Source organism: Artemia sp. Qi Xiang Cuo, chromosome 15 (assembly GCF_049724085.1).
Source record: "Artemia sp. Qi Xiang Cuo chromosome 15, ASM4972408v1, whole genome shotgun sequence".
Taxonomy (NCBI): Eukaryota; Metazoa; Arthropoda; class Branchiopoda; order Anostraca; family Artemiidae; genus Artemia; species Artemia sp. Qi Xiang Cuo.
In genome coordinates, this window is record NC_142808.1 from 50,919,795 (window position 1) to 50,934,675 (window position 14,881).

Here is a 14,881-nt window from a genome sequence, read left to right on the forward strand (position 1 = left end):
CCAGCAACTCAAGGCTTGATAAAGAGTCGGAATAGATGATAATATTATTCAATTTTTCAATCAAAGATTGGTTTTGCTTAAGGTGTTCTAATGCCATGATTATGGCATTTAACTCAGCAGACATTATAGATAAATTATTAAATATTCTCTCGCCCATTGCAATTTTCAGGTGAGGAAGGAAAACACCACTTGCAACCTTCTCATTCATTTTTGACCCATCAACAAACATTTGGAAGTGATTTTTATACGTAATTGTATTAAGTTCTGCAAATTTTTTCTGAACAAAAGCAAAATGGAATCTTTATTCCATTTTGAAAATTCAGTATTTATTATGGGAAATGACCAATTCCATGGAGGGGATTGGGGGAAAGTAGGTGCAATAGACTTTGCTGGTACAGGGAACTTCTTTTGAGTATTGGCATACTCATCTGCAATACCTCTATAAATGGCAGGATTTCTTAACCAATTATGTAATGTGTGTGAGCTATTTGATTCAATTTTTGTAAGATGTTTTGTCAAGAGAAAGCTATGTCTATCCCTTATTGTTGTTAATCCACTCTCCATAAGCAGAAACTTGGTGCTTGTGGGTTTCCTAAGACCAAATATGAGACGTATTATATCATTTTGTGTTGTTTCAATTTTTTGCATCTGGGTCTTTGCACATGCACCATATACAATGAGCCCATAATCAATATGGGGTCTTATATGTGATTTATAAAACTGGAGTAAGGTTTTCTCCTTACAACCCCAGGGTGTGGAAAGAAGTCTTTTTAGTATATTTGCTTTTCTATAACATTTTTTTATTGTGTTTGAAATGTGGAGTTGGAAATTAAGTTTTTGGTCAAGCATGAGACCTAGGTAATTAATATTATTATCTTCTGGAATAGTTGTTTTATTTAGAGTTAGTTTTTCATTAACATGTTTTCGCTTCCTGTGAAATTTTATTATTTTTGACTTGGTGGGTGCAATGGGTAAATCTGAATGTTGAGAGAATTTTTCAAACTGGAAAAGTGACTTTTGCAGATTTGACTGTGCTATCTGAAAGGTGTTGCCAGATGACCATAGAACCAGATCATCAGCATATTGTAGATTCGTGTGGGGTAGGTTCATGTCCCAGAGATATAGGGCAAATAGGAGGCAACTGAGGACTGCTCCCTGAGGTAGGCCTTTGGATATTGTCTTTTGGGGTGAAGAGGCTGAACCAACACAAACAATGAAACTTCGCACTTCTATGAAGGATTTAATAAATGATACTAGCTTGGGAGGTACTCCAAGGTTTGCAAGTTTATTTAAAAGGATTTGGTGGTTCACATTGTCATATGCTCCTTCAAAATCAAGGAAAGCTGCCACTAGGATATTAATTTTTGAGAAAGATTCATTTATTGCATTTGTTAGCAAAATGAAAGCATCTGTTGAGGAGTGGTATTTCCTGAATCCAGTTTGAGTGTGTGGTTGAGTGTCTGGTTTGTTGATCATGTTATTATTCTCAACAAACCAGAGGAGTCTGTGATAAATCATTTTCTCCATTATTTTCCCCATCCCAATCGTAATCATTATGGGCCTATAAGACTCAGGGTTATCTTTTGGTTTATTTTTCCTTAGGATTGGTAGGAGGGACGAACATTTCCATATATTGGGGAACCTAGAGGATGCCCAAGCGTGATTATAATAATTTAGCAGTTCTTGTTTGTATGAAGGTGTGAGATTCTTTATCCATGTAGGGTGTATATTGTCATAGCTGCTGCTAGTTTTGGACCTAATATGATGTATTGCATTATTCAATTCCTGGATTGAAAATGGATTAGTTATGTACTTGGATCCTGGGTGTGGTTGGTAACTAGGGTTCATAGGAATTGTGGACAGATTGCTTTGATTGTTTGATGTTAGCTTATTAACAAAAAGAGTTGCAAATAGGTTAGCCTTTTCAATATCATTGTCATAATGGGTATTAATATGTATAAGCTCATACAGGAGTGGGTTGGGAGAAGTCTTTTTCCCACAAATGTGGCTTATGACTTTATGTATAATTGGCTCATGCGTTTCTCTGGAGAGATTATTTGCAAAATTATTCCAGTATTTATATTTAGCATCTATTATAGTCCTTTTTAGATTAGATTCTGCTTGTAATTTTTTTAAATATGTAGTAGGTGTTGGTTTTTTTATCTTCCATTTATTTAGGCACTCATTTGTCCACCATGCTTTAGGAATTTGTTTAGGGAATGTTTTCTTAGGTGTTGTCCTGGAGATAGCATGATTAGCTGTATTTATTAGTAAAGATGTCAAGGCTTCAGCACGTGTGTCAACTGTTGTGTTAGAAATGCATGAACTTTGGGTGAAACTTGTAATTTCATCATTTAGCTTATTTTGGAAAATAGACCAATTTGCTTTAGTGTTGATATATTTGGAGGTATGAGATGAACTTTCAGCAGGTTCATTTAGGGAGCAAACTATAGCACAGTGGTCTGTACATAGACTATCAATTTTATTTATGTAAATTTTGTTCAAAAAATTTAAAGACACAATTTGTAGGTCAATTGTGGAGAATTTGGCACTTTTGGGGTTAAAATATGTATTTAGGTTTGGAGGGGTAGCAACAACTAATTCATTATTATTTGAAGTCATATGCTCAATAAATTTACCAGCTTTATTTGCTGGTTTATTCCCCCACAAAAGGCTGTGGGCATTGAAATCACCACAAATAATGATGTTTTTTAACATATTAGAATTATTTATATAATTAAAGAAATCCTTGGCATCTGAAGTTTGGCCATTAGGGTTATAAAAGCTTATTATGTAGGTTTTTAAATTATTCAGCCAAACACTTATACCAATTACATCAACATCATTTTCAAAATCTGGAAAATTGATGCCACAAAATTTATATTATTATTAACTAATAAAGCTACACCACCTCCTTTTCTCTCTGAAGATCTATCCTTTCTCAGGATAGTGTATCCCAGAGACTTAATTTGTTGATTTTGGGTTAAATGAGTTTCCTGGAGGCAAGCAATATTAATGGAATTATTATTCATAAATGATATTAGTTCATTTAGCTTATTTTCTGTGAGTGATCTTACATTCCATTGGAGTATTGATAAATGTTGTATTGTTGATTTATTCTTCATATGACTGTGTATCAATGTTCAGCTTTGTTAAAAGTAAAGCAAGATCTTTTTTTGCTTGAATGAGCATATCATCTGGGATGTAGATTTTTGCCAATTCTGCAATAATTTTTGTTTTCTGTAGTTGATGTATGTTCATGGCCTGAACTGCAGTACAGTTTAGAATGAATAAGCAGATATTTGGGGATTGCATTTTTGGTAGTGCATCCGGTTGGGTGGTGAAGGGATTGAGTCCTGGTAGGGTTTCTGGTTTGTTTCTTCTTTGGGAGGGAGGGCCAGGCTGGCCTCATCTCAACGGAAAACAAGGCTTGCTGGCTTGGTGATTCCTTCTGATAGGGATTTGAGCTAGGGGGCTTAGAAGATGTTGTTTTATATGGTGGTGCTTGATGCATTTGGGGCATTTGACTTGGGGGTTGTGGTTGGTTTCATTACAGGCGTTATTTGGGATTGTTGGGCAGCATTTGCTTCCATTGCTGCAAAGGGGTATGGGATGGCCTTCTCTGTTGATATTTGGAGTGTTAGAGCTCTTTTCTTGTATGCAGGGCATAATGATTTATGTGTAGATTCATGAGGACCTTTGCAATTGATGCATGTAGGCTGGGTGTTTTTGCAAGTTGTCAGCTCTTTAGGATGGAAAGATTTACAATTACTACACTCTTGGAGAATTTCATTGCATTTGTTTGTCGTGTGTCCCAGTTTGAAACACTTCTGACACTGAATAGGCTTAGGTTTGTATTCCTTGTGTGGTTTGATTTGCCCAAATAGGAATAATTTTTCTGGGATATCAATTTTATCCTTTAGTGTGAATAAGAAGGAGATACTAGTTTTTAGGACAGTAGAATTAGGTTTTCCAAGTTGGGTAACATCCTCAACTGGGATTGTGTTTCAAGCCCTATCTGAGAGGCCTTCTTTTAACTCCTGAGTAGATATCTCTGGGGGAACATTATAAACTACAATTTTTGTTGGTGATTGTTTTGGGTTCCAATTAGATGCAATAATTGGGATATTCAGAAGGGATTTAAGGTTAATTATTGTATCTGCTGATTTCTGATCTTCTACAGCTATAAGCAGAGATCCATCACGGTTAATGTTAAGAGAGAACATTGATTTTAGCAATTTAAAAATTGCAACTCTTATTGCAGTGATCATTTTTATTTCAAAGGGGGTAGTGGGAGTAATTTTATGGTAATTTCGTATGTTTTTGGTGGGAGGATCTTGGGCTGGGAGAGGGTAAATGCTTTTAATTGGGGAGATTTTTTTCCTTTTTTTAGAGCTTCTAGAGAGGACCTCTTGAAACCCATTATCATCATTTATGTTTGCATTAGGACCTACAGTTATCATTGTCCTATTCTCCGAATTGGAGCTATCATTAGAACTTTCAGATAATGTGCTTGACCAGCCAGGATGGGTATCTTTCACTATGGAATTTGATTTGGGATCTGGGGGGACGTTTTTTTTGGAGGACTTCTGAACATTGCCTATTGGAAAAAGCTTTAAACACAAATATAAAACTAAAATAAGAAGGGAAAATAGATGATATCAAACCGTCTGCACTATACTATGGGAAGGATTAACACCACAGTATAGCCCTGAGGATGACTTGAGCAGGATAGGTTTGGTACAACTACTGATTAGAAGCGATAATAATCAAGAAAATATATTTCGATTTTCTTGTACGGTTGTTGTTGCTGTTGCAATGACTGAGCTCTTCTCAAAGTTTCAACGACAATTTCTTCTGTACGAAGTGCCTTGGCAGTGTGGCCAGATTGGCTTATTTTACGCCAAACTGGCTTATTTTGTTGACGACTGGCGTGAAAATTTTTGGAACTGGCTTGTGGCTTAAAACTTGGCTATTTTTATTTTGAGCTGGCTTATTTCTTGGCGTGATTTACTTTTTCGGGAAGAATTTAAATTATTTGGCAATTCATCCGATTTTCGAACGAACGAACGAACGAATGCTCACGAAAGGTCAAAATCACGTTTTAACTCTATGGTCAAAATACGAAACTAACCGCGGCACTGCGGTGAAGTTTTCAAATCCTAAGAGAAACGTGGCTTCGTAACAACAGCATAAAAAGCATTAGCCATTAAGTCATGGGGTTGAACTACAGCTGAAGGTACAGTATATTAGCTGTTACTTATTAGTACAGAATAAAGCCAGGAATCAAACTCATAACAGACATGTCTAACATCTACAGATCCTGTTTAACTGTTTAGTTCATGTGAGTCGTCCAGGAGTCGTCACGCTGTCGTCATGTACACTAGCTATTTTCTGTGGTTTGTATCTCTGTACAAACAGATTGGGTACACAGCCTAGCCGACTGGGTACACACCCCAATGCATTGGGTACTGCCCCCGATATATTGGGTACCCCCATACCCGTTTTCACTTTTTGTCTAGGCCTATTCTGAGAAAATATATTTATTTATATTTGAGGTTTTCTTTGCATCACTTCAGTTTAAATATGCTCAAAGGAAGAAGCAAATTGGTCATTGGTTTTCTCAGAATACATGCAAAAGTGAAAATCGTTATGGGGCATTTGGGGATATTAATTGTTTTATGTACTACCATCAACATAATGTACTACTTCACCCCTGCAGTAGTACACCACAGGATCTGTACCTAAGAATTTGAGTGCTACACCCCACAATCAGTACTACAGTAAACATGGCATAGGTCCTACTACGCTATATATGGAGTAAGTCCTGCTATGCTATATATGGAGTAGTACATTTGGTTAGATGTAGGTATCAAATTCTGAGGTACAGAACCTGTGGTACACTACTACAGTGGTGAAGGAGTACATTATATGTTGATGGTTGTACATAAAACAATTAATCCCTAACTGGTATAGGGGGGTACCTAATGCATTGAGGTGAGTACCTCAATGCATTGGCTACCAGCAAATTGGATACATGCCACAGAAAAATAGCTGGTGTACATGACTGGTTTGCAACCCCATTTTTAGCAGTGATGAGCATCAGCTTGTGACATAAGCAAACCTGAAGCAATCAATCTTGTTTCAGACTCACTTTTATTCAATTTTCCCAATGTATTAGCCTATAGTTAAATACTAGAGAAATTAGTTATATATAATATAGGCTAATAGCTAATATGTAATAAAGTACCATATAATACTAATGAAAATATCAGAAAGAGATATCTAAGTACAGGAGCAGGATAAGTAGATGAGTTACCCTTGCTTTGATGTCTGATTTCTTTGTTACTGTTGCTGTAGCCTAGGCCTATAGGGTAAGACTCCTAGTGATTAGTCACTGCCTAATCTGAGCTGTATCTCTGATTAGAATGCAGTATGTTCTTTACCTGGCAGCTGAGACTTTAATCTTGACCACTACTAATTTACAGAATTATCAATCTTGGCCAATAGTCTACAAATCTTGACCACAACATTGATAATTAAACATGAGACATTACCTTTAACAGACAGCAACTATGGAAGTTATCCTATAGTTTTGTTATTTAGAAAAAAACCTTTCAGATTTTGAAATAAACAAGGTTCATTGTTATATTAAATTTAATCAATCAACTGTAGACAATCAAGGCAAGTGTCCGGAAAATCAGATCATTGACCTCTCTTCTTTCGGGGCTGGGTTGACAATAGATCCAAATCTTTAATTTGTTCTTCTTTTCTCATGACAAGTTTATGCACTTCTTCTTGGGAGAATTCAATTTTTTACTGAATGAGATAATCCCTTACTACATAGTTTCTCTTGTTGTAAAAATTATGTTACTGTTATAGTAAACTGCCTTGTTGTAAACACTGCTTATTAATATTCAAAATGTGGATGAATATGAAAGATGTAAATCAGCTATTAGCTAATAATGTGAGGTAACATCATAGTAGGGTTTATCTAATTCAATATAGTCAGCGTATTTTGACCTACTATATATGGTGTTGTAGATTTAGATCCATTGACAGTTTTCTTTCCAGTATTTTACAATTCAATAGTATATGCTCAGGGGTTTCTTCTGTGTTTTTTAGTACCTGCAAAATGGGCTATTGGCAACTTCTCCATTTGGCTGCTTTATTTTGTATGAAGGAGAGTGGTGGTTGAAATTAACTGTATATGAACACAGGCATCTGGACAAGACTGATTGTATACTGGTTGGAAAGGCGGATAAATTTGGTGGCTTTAATTCAAGCAATGTTTTTAGTAATAATCTAATTGTATCCCTTATTGTTAGAGATTTCACTGGTACCATTTGGCCTTTTGCTTCTTGCTTTGCTATCTTGTCTGCTTTTTCATTTCCTTCTTTACCTAGATGACTAGGTATCTATTGAAATTTAGTAACAAAGCCTAATCTTCCAAGGCTGCTTAGGTTTTCTTTGGTTTGATATAGGCCTATGCCCAGTGTTTCAAAGTTAGTGTTTCATAGGATATAGAGAGCAGATTTAGAGTCAGAGAATATTACTATATGTTAATTGCTCTGTTTCAGTTTAATTAGGGTCTCTAAGCACAAATTGATTGCAGCTACTTCAGCTGTTAGTGTGCTGGTCCCTGCCTTGTGTTTTTTCACAATGCATAGGCTGAGCTCTTTTAAAAAGCATCCACTTCCACATCCCTCTTCACTTAAAGATAGATCAACATATACTTGGGCATAATCCATTAAATTCCCTTTTTAAGAGCTGTTTGAAATCACAGATTACAGTTTGGGATTCAATTTGTTCCTATTTTGAGGGGAGGAATTCTAGTTTAACCCTGGGATGATTCATCTCCAATTAAATTCGAATTCAACTCCTCCATACTCTCTTCCAGTCTTCTCATGCAGGTTGTGCTTATAATAAAAATTAACCAGGAAAATATTGATTTTTAAAAGATATAATCAGTTAAAATAACATAACTACAAGTGAAACTTGACCCCACAAAACCCCTGGAGAAAGGTATTTAAGTTATGAAAGTTGTCCATTGTTTATATAAAGTATTTGTTATTGAGAAAGATATATGAATTTTTCCCGGGGGGGGGGAGGTTTGGGGCAGTAGGCCTAATGGAAGGAATACTCATATAAACTTCAGAGAGGGCTCATTTGTTGGTAAATTTAATGTTATAGGTAAATTTTTAAGAAAAACAAGATTTTGGAGGGTAGCCAGCTCCCCCCCCCCAAACCTCTTTTTTTCCTGATGCATCCAAGACAAATTTTAAAGGGATTCAATAAAAATGTTCAAAGATTATTTAGAAAAAATTCTGGCGCCAACACAACCCCCCAGGCCAGGCATTGTAAGTTGTACCCTATGGGCATATGTGGTTCTTAGGGAAGGGATGCTCATATTCACTTCAAAGAGGGCTCATTTAATTGGAAATTGAAAGTTCTAGTTCAGTTTTAAGCGTCAAAAGAGATTGGAGGGCACCTAGCCCCCCCTCCCCTCCATTCCATTTTTTCCTCAAACCTATACGATAAGAACTTTGAGATAGCTTTTTTTTAAATAGTTGAAAGATCATATAACAAAAACTCCAGGGTCAACCCAGCCCCCCAGGGCCCAGGGGCAGGTGTTGTAAGTTACGCTCTGGGGAATATATGGCTCTTATTGAAGGGATGCTTGTAAAAACTTCAGAGATGGCTCATTTGATTGGAAATTGAAAGTTCTAGTTCATTTTTTTAGAGTAAAAAGAGATTGGAGGGCAACTAGCCCCCCTCCCCCCATGCTCCTTTTCTCCAAATACATCCAATAAAAATTTTGAGATAGCCTTTATGTTAAAAATTGCTCAAAAGTCAGATAGCAAAAATTCAGGTGTCCTCACTACCCCCCAGGGCCTGGGGCAGGCGTTTTAAGTTGTGCTGCATTGGGTCACAGAGTATCATTATAGTAATCGGAGGTCTGACTCAGTGAAATTATGGGATACAGAAATTGCAGCGCACACACGGACAGTGCTCGAACTAACACAGGAGAAATCGAGCCGGTGGGCGTCCTTGTCAATATTTTTCCCCGAACTGTTGGACAGGAAAGTAAGCACGGTCGAGCATTTTCTGAACATAGCGCGCGGGAATTTCTGTAAAGTCTCTAGAGTTCCACATGGGGTAGCGGTTTATCGCAATTCTACTAAATGCAGCCTCAAAATAATCTCTACACTGGAACTGAACTTCCGCAAACCAGGGACCGAATTGAAAGGTGGATAATGCCAGTAGGATCAAAGGACCTGAATAGTGGTGAGTATTTCTATAAAACGGCCGTCAAAACTTGGACACCATTAAAAGTAAAGTTAGATTTTGGGCAAAAAATTGTCTGGCTTATTTTTGGCTTGTTTTTCAAAGGCTGCGGCTTACTTTTTTGTTCACGATCTGGCCACACTGTGCCTTGGTCATAAAAAAACAATAAATTGTGCCCAAATCACCAGAGCAACTGCGGCTAAATTTGAAAACAGAAGATTTCTTTTCCACATTTTTTATTTAAGGATTTCGACTATTATTGATGGTAACGTCAAAGAAGAAATGATATATTAAAAATATCAGGTAGGTTGGATTACACCATTTATTAAAATTTTTAGCAGTTTAGTTTATGCTCGAACATTTTGTGATTTGATTTGAATAACCAAGTATGTATTTTTTGTACTGTGTTTTATTTTTAGATTTAAACAGTCAAGCATTGTTTTGGTGCATTGTGCCTCCAGGTAGAAGTTTTGATGTTTCTATCTATTGTAGGGCACCTTTTGTAATCATTTCAAACATTCTGGGTAAAATTCTACTTTAATTACTTTTGGCTATCTAGGAAAGGGGTTGGGTTAGGAAAATGACACTTTCAGGGATGGATCTACATACTAAGGTATGTCTTGGGAAGGTACTTTGAAGTACCTACCTCCAATCCTGCCCCCTACATATAATCCCCCTATCCCCCCTCTATCCCTACATATATCCCCCTCCCCAAAACTAAAAAATTTCTAAAATTCTACTTAAGAAGCTTTTTAAATAGGCTATTTCTAAAGCACTAGTAGATAGAGCACTACAAATATCAGAATCCACTTCAAACAACAAATTATGTTTTTAAAAGCCAGAAGCTTTTTAAATATTTCTATAGCACTAGTAGATAGAGCACTACAAATATCAGAATCCACTTCAAATGACAAATTATGTTATGGGAAGATGTTTTTGAAATCCCCCTTCCCCTCAAACTCAATATTTTCCAAAATTTTACTTTAGAAGCTTTTTTAAATATTTCTAAAGCGCTAAGATCATATAGTGCAAACATCAGAATCGACTTTAGAGGACAAGTTATGTCATGGGGAGATGTTTTTGAAATCCCCCTTCCCCCCAAACTCAAAATTTTCTAAAATTCTACTCTAGAAGCTTTTTAAATATTTCCAAAGCACTAACAGATAGTGCATTAAAAACATCAGAAACAACTTTAGAGGCCTAATTAATTCTACAATAATTCCCCCTCCCCCCAAACTCAAATTTTTTGAAATCCCCCTTTGCCCCAAACTCAAAAATTTCCAAAATTCTACCTTAAAAGCTTTTTTAAATATTTATAAAGCGCTAAGACATAGGGCGCTAAAAACATCAGAATCGACTTTAGCGGACAAGTTATTGTCCTGGAAAGTTTTTATTAAGTCCCCCTTCGCCCAAAACACAAAATCATCAAAAAATCTACTTAGTAAGCCGCTTTAAAATATCTCTAAGTTAATAAGAGATAGAGCACTACAAACATGAGAATTGATTTTAGAGGACAAGTTATGTTATAGAAAAATTTTTTTGAAATCCCGCTTCCCCCCAGACTCAAAATTTTCTAAAATTCTACTCTAGAAGCTTTTTAAATATTTCCAAAGCACTAACAGATAGAATACTAAAAACATCAGAATTGACTTTAGAGGCCAAATTAATTCTACAATAATTCCCCTTTCCCCCCAAACTCAAACATTGCCCCAGAAAACAACTCGTTTTCCAACTAGTTGACTAGTCTAATAATAGTTAGAATTTATTCTGAATTGCATAAATTATGTTAATAATCTAGGGTTTTTTTCAAATTTAATTATCACTATTGTTACAGGATACCACTTGATGGCTAAATTTTTCCCACTAGTTGACTAATAATTTCTCCCCAGCAAAACTTAATTTTGCGAACTAGCTGGAAAGAAACATTGCCCCACAAAACAACTCGTTTTCCAACTAGTTGACTAATAATAGTTAGAATTTATTCTAAATTGCATAAAATATGTTAATAATATAGGGTTTTTTCAAATTTAATTATCACTATTGTTACAGGATACCACCAGATGGCTAACTTGACAGTGTATATATATATACAAATCTTTGAATTAGCCAACAGACCAATCAGTATTTTAAGCCTAGGAGTCCAGTTGGACATAGGGAAACATATTAAGAAAACAATTCCTACTCGACAATATGCAGAATAATCCTAGTTGACACATTTTGCAGGGGGAGAGCCTTTATCTTCACTTCTTTCCTTGTTTTTCAAGTTTTTCTAAGAAACTCATGGATTTTCTAGAACCCATACAATTACATTATATATACCCCCACCCCCTCATGTGCAAATATAGGCTATAACTAGAATTGCATCCTCAATCTAAATATAATATCCATTTGCATCACAAATGACATTTACTCCCATATTAGCCATGTGGTGGATGTCCCTATTGTTACCATTGTGTTACAACTTCTGTCTCTCTCCCTTTCTCCCTCATTTTGTGAGATATATTTTGAGTAATATATTAGGCTTTGAAGCCAGGGATTTTTTGTTTTAATTCCCAGAATAATTAGTCTTATACCTGGTCCCAAAAGTGAGATTGAATTTGTCAAAGCTTGGACGGTTATTCCTCCTAGCCTATCTGTTTAAAGAAAATGGAAGTATATTTGAAGTTTTGTTCATTTCTATCTTGCATTTAATGGACGTAATTGTGTATGTTCCTTCATTTATCTGTCTGTTTCTTTTCTGGAAGAATAATTTTGTCTCATTTTTAGAATTTTTAATTAATTTTTGATAATAACTAATAAACAAATACTAATAAACAAATAAACATACTAGTAAACAACTAATAATAAAATAATTTTAATTAATTTGGATAATAACTTCTCCCCAGCAAAACTTAATTTTTCCAACTAGTTGACTAATAACTTCTCTGCAGCAACACTTAAATTTTTCAACTAGTTGACAATAAATGTTGCCCCAGCAAAACTTTCCTTTTCGAACTAGTTGACTAATAACTTCTCCCCAGCAAAACTTAATTTTGCCAACTAGCTGGAAAGAAACATTGCCCCCCCCCCCAAAAAAAAAAAAATCATTTTCCAACTAGTTGATGAGTCACTTCTCCCCAGCAAAACTTTATTTTTCCAACTAGTTGACAAATAACTTCTCCCCAGCAACAGTTAATTTTGCCAACTAGCTGGAAACAAGCATTGCCCCAGAAAACAATTTATTTTCCAACTAGTTGACTAGCAACTTTTCCCCAACAATACTTTCTTTATCCAACTAGCTAGAAACAAACTTACCCTATAAACACTTTTGTTAGCCATCTATCTGGCAAGTAACTTTTCCTCAGAATAATTTCTAAGCTAACAACATGACATAAAGAGAAAACAAAAAACAATACTGTTCCTGGTTTAACAAAAATTGGCAGTAGGTGCTTTTAACAAATGCACTACAGCTAAGGTAAATCAAACAAACTGAATTCAGGAGTATATAGTCTTGAATATATATATATATATATATATATATATATATATATATATATATATATATATATATATATATATATATATATATATATTATGAGATGTTTTTATTTTTATAGGTCCATGCTCTCATGAACCTTTTTAAATATTTTTGAAGCACTAATTGATAGAGCGCTACAAACATCAGAATTGACTTTAGAAGAAAAGTTATGACATGGGAAGATATTTTTGAAATCCCCCCTCCCCAAAACTCAAAAATTTCTAAAATTCTACTTAAGAAGCTTATTAAATATTTCTAAAGGACTAGTAGATAGAGCACTACAAATATCAGAATCCACTTCAAACGACAAATTATGTTATGGGAAGATGTTTTTGAAATCCCCCTTCCCCTCAAACTCAATATTTTCCAAAATTTTACTTTAGAAGCTTTTTTAAATATTTCTAAAGCGCTAAGACATATAGTGCAAACATCAGAATCGACTTTAGAGGACAAGTTATGTCATGGGGAGATGTTTTTGAAATCCCCCTTCCCCCCAAATTCAAAATTTTCTAAAATTCTACTCTAGAAGCTTTTTAAATATTTCCAAAGGACTAATAGATAGTGCACTAAAAACATCAGAAACAACTTTAGAGGCCTAATTAATTCTACAATAATTCCCCCTCCCCCCAAACTCAAATTTTTTGAAATCCCCCTTCACCCCAAACTCAAAAATTTCCAAAATTCTACTTTAGCAGCTTTTTAAAATATTTCTAAAGCACTAAGACATCGACGACTACAAACATCAGAATCGACTTTAGAGGGCAAGATATACTATGGGAAGATGTTTTTTAAATCCCCTTCGCCCCAAACTCAAAATTTTCCTAAATTCTACTTTAAAGGCTTTTTTAAATATTTCTAAAGCGCTAAGACATAGAGTCCTACAAACATCAGAATCAACTTTAGAGGACAAGTTATGTCATGGGAGATGTTTTTGAAATCCCCCTTCCCCCCAAACTCAAAATTTTCTAAAATTCTACTGTAGAAGCTTTTTATATATTTCCAAAGCACTAACAGATAGCATGCTAAAAACATCAGAATCAACTTAAGAGGCCAAATTAATTCTACAATAATGCCCCTTTCCCCCCAAACTCAAATTTTTTTGGAAATCCCCCTTTGCTTCAAACTCAAAATTCTACTTTAGAAGTTTTTTTAAATATTTCTAAAGCGCTAAGACATAGAGCGCTACAAACATCAAAATCGACTTTAGAGAGCAATTTATGTCATGGGAAGATGGTTCTGAAATTCCCCTTAGCCCCATACTCAAAATTCCCCAAAATTTTACTTTACAAACTTTTTTAAATATTTCTAAAGTGCTAAGACATAGAGTGCGACAAATATCAGAATTAAATTAAGAGGACAATTTATGTCACGGGGAGACGTGTTTGAAATCCCCCTTCGCCCCAAACTCAAAATTTTCCAAAAATCTACTTTAGAAGCTTTTTAAATATTTCTAAAGCAGTAAGATATAGAGCACTACAAACATCAGAATCGACTTTAGAGGATAAGTTATGTCATGGGAAGATGTTTTTGAAATCCCCCTTCACCCCAAACTCAAAAATTTTCAAAATTCTACTTTAGAAGCTTTTCTAAATTTTTCTAAAGTGCTAAGACATAGAGCGCTACAAACATCAGAATCGACTTTAGAGGACAAGTTATGTCATGGGAAGATGTTTTTGAAATCCCCTTTCCCCCTAAACTCAAAATTTTCAAAAATTCTTCTTGCTAAAAAAATCAGAATTGACTTTAGAGGCCAAATTAATTCTACAATAATTCAACCTTCCCCCCCCCCCCAACTCAAAATTTTTTCGAAACTCTTTGCCCCAAACTCAAAATTTCCCAGAATTCTACTTTAGAAGCTTTTTTAAATATTTCTAAAGCGCTAAGACATAGAGCGCTACAAACATCAGAATCGACTTTAGAGGACAAGTTATGGAAGATGTTTTTGAAACACCCATTACCCATTGAAATTTTGACAAAACAACATTTTACCTTAATTTTCAGTTATCAGTTTCTTTTTCTCTGGCTTTAGTTCTGAAAATGATTTGAGCAGAATTTTAAGCCATATCAATGTTTTAT

General features: G+C 35.1%; 1 protein-coding gene across 1 annotated transcript in view; it reads left to right on the forward strand.

Annotated features, from left to right (window-relative positions):
* Positions 1 to 5,179: 5,179 nt before the first annotated feature.
* Positions 5,180 to 14,881, forward strand: part of LOC148943817 (putative nuclear hormone receptor HR3) — a 115,763-nt gene continuing 106,061 nt past the window's right edge. The window contains exon 1 of the mRNA XM_089101068.1: positions 5,180 to 5,239. The gene's annotated coding sequence lies outside the window, so the exon portion shown is untranslated. The remainder of the gene's footprint in view (positions 5,240 to 14,881) is intronic.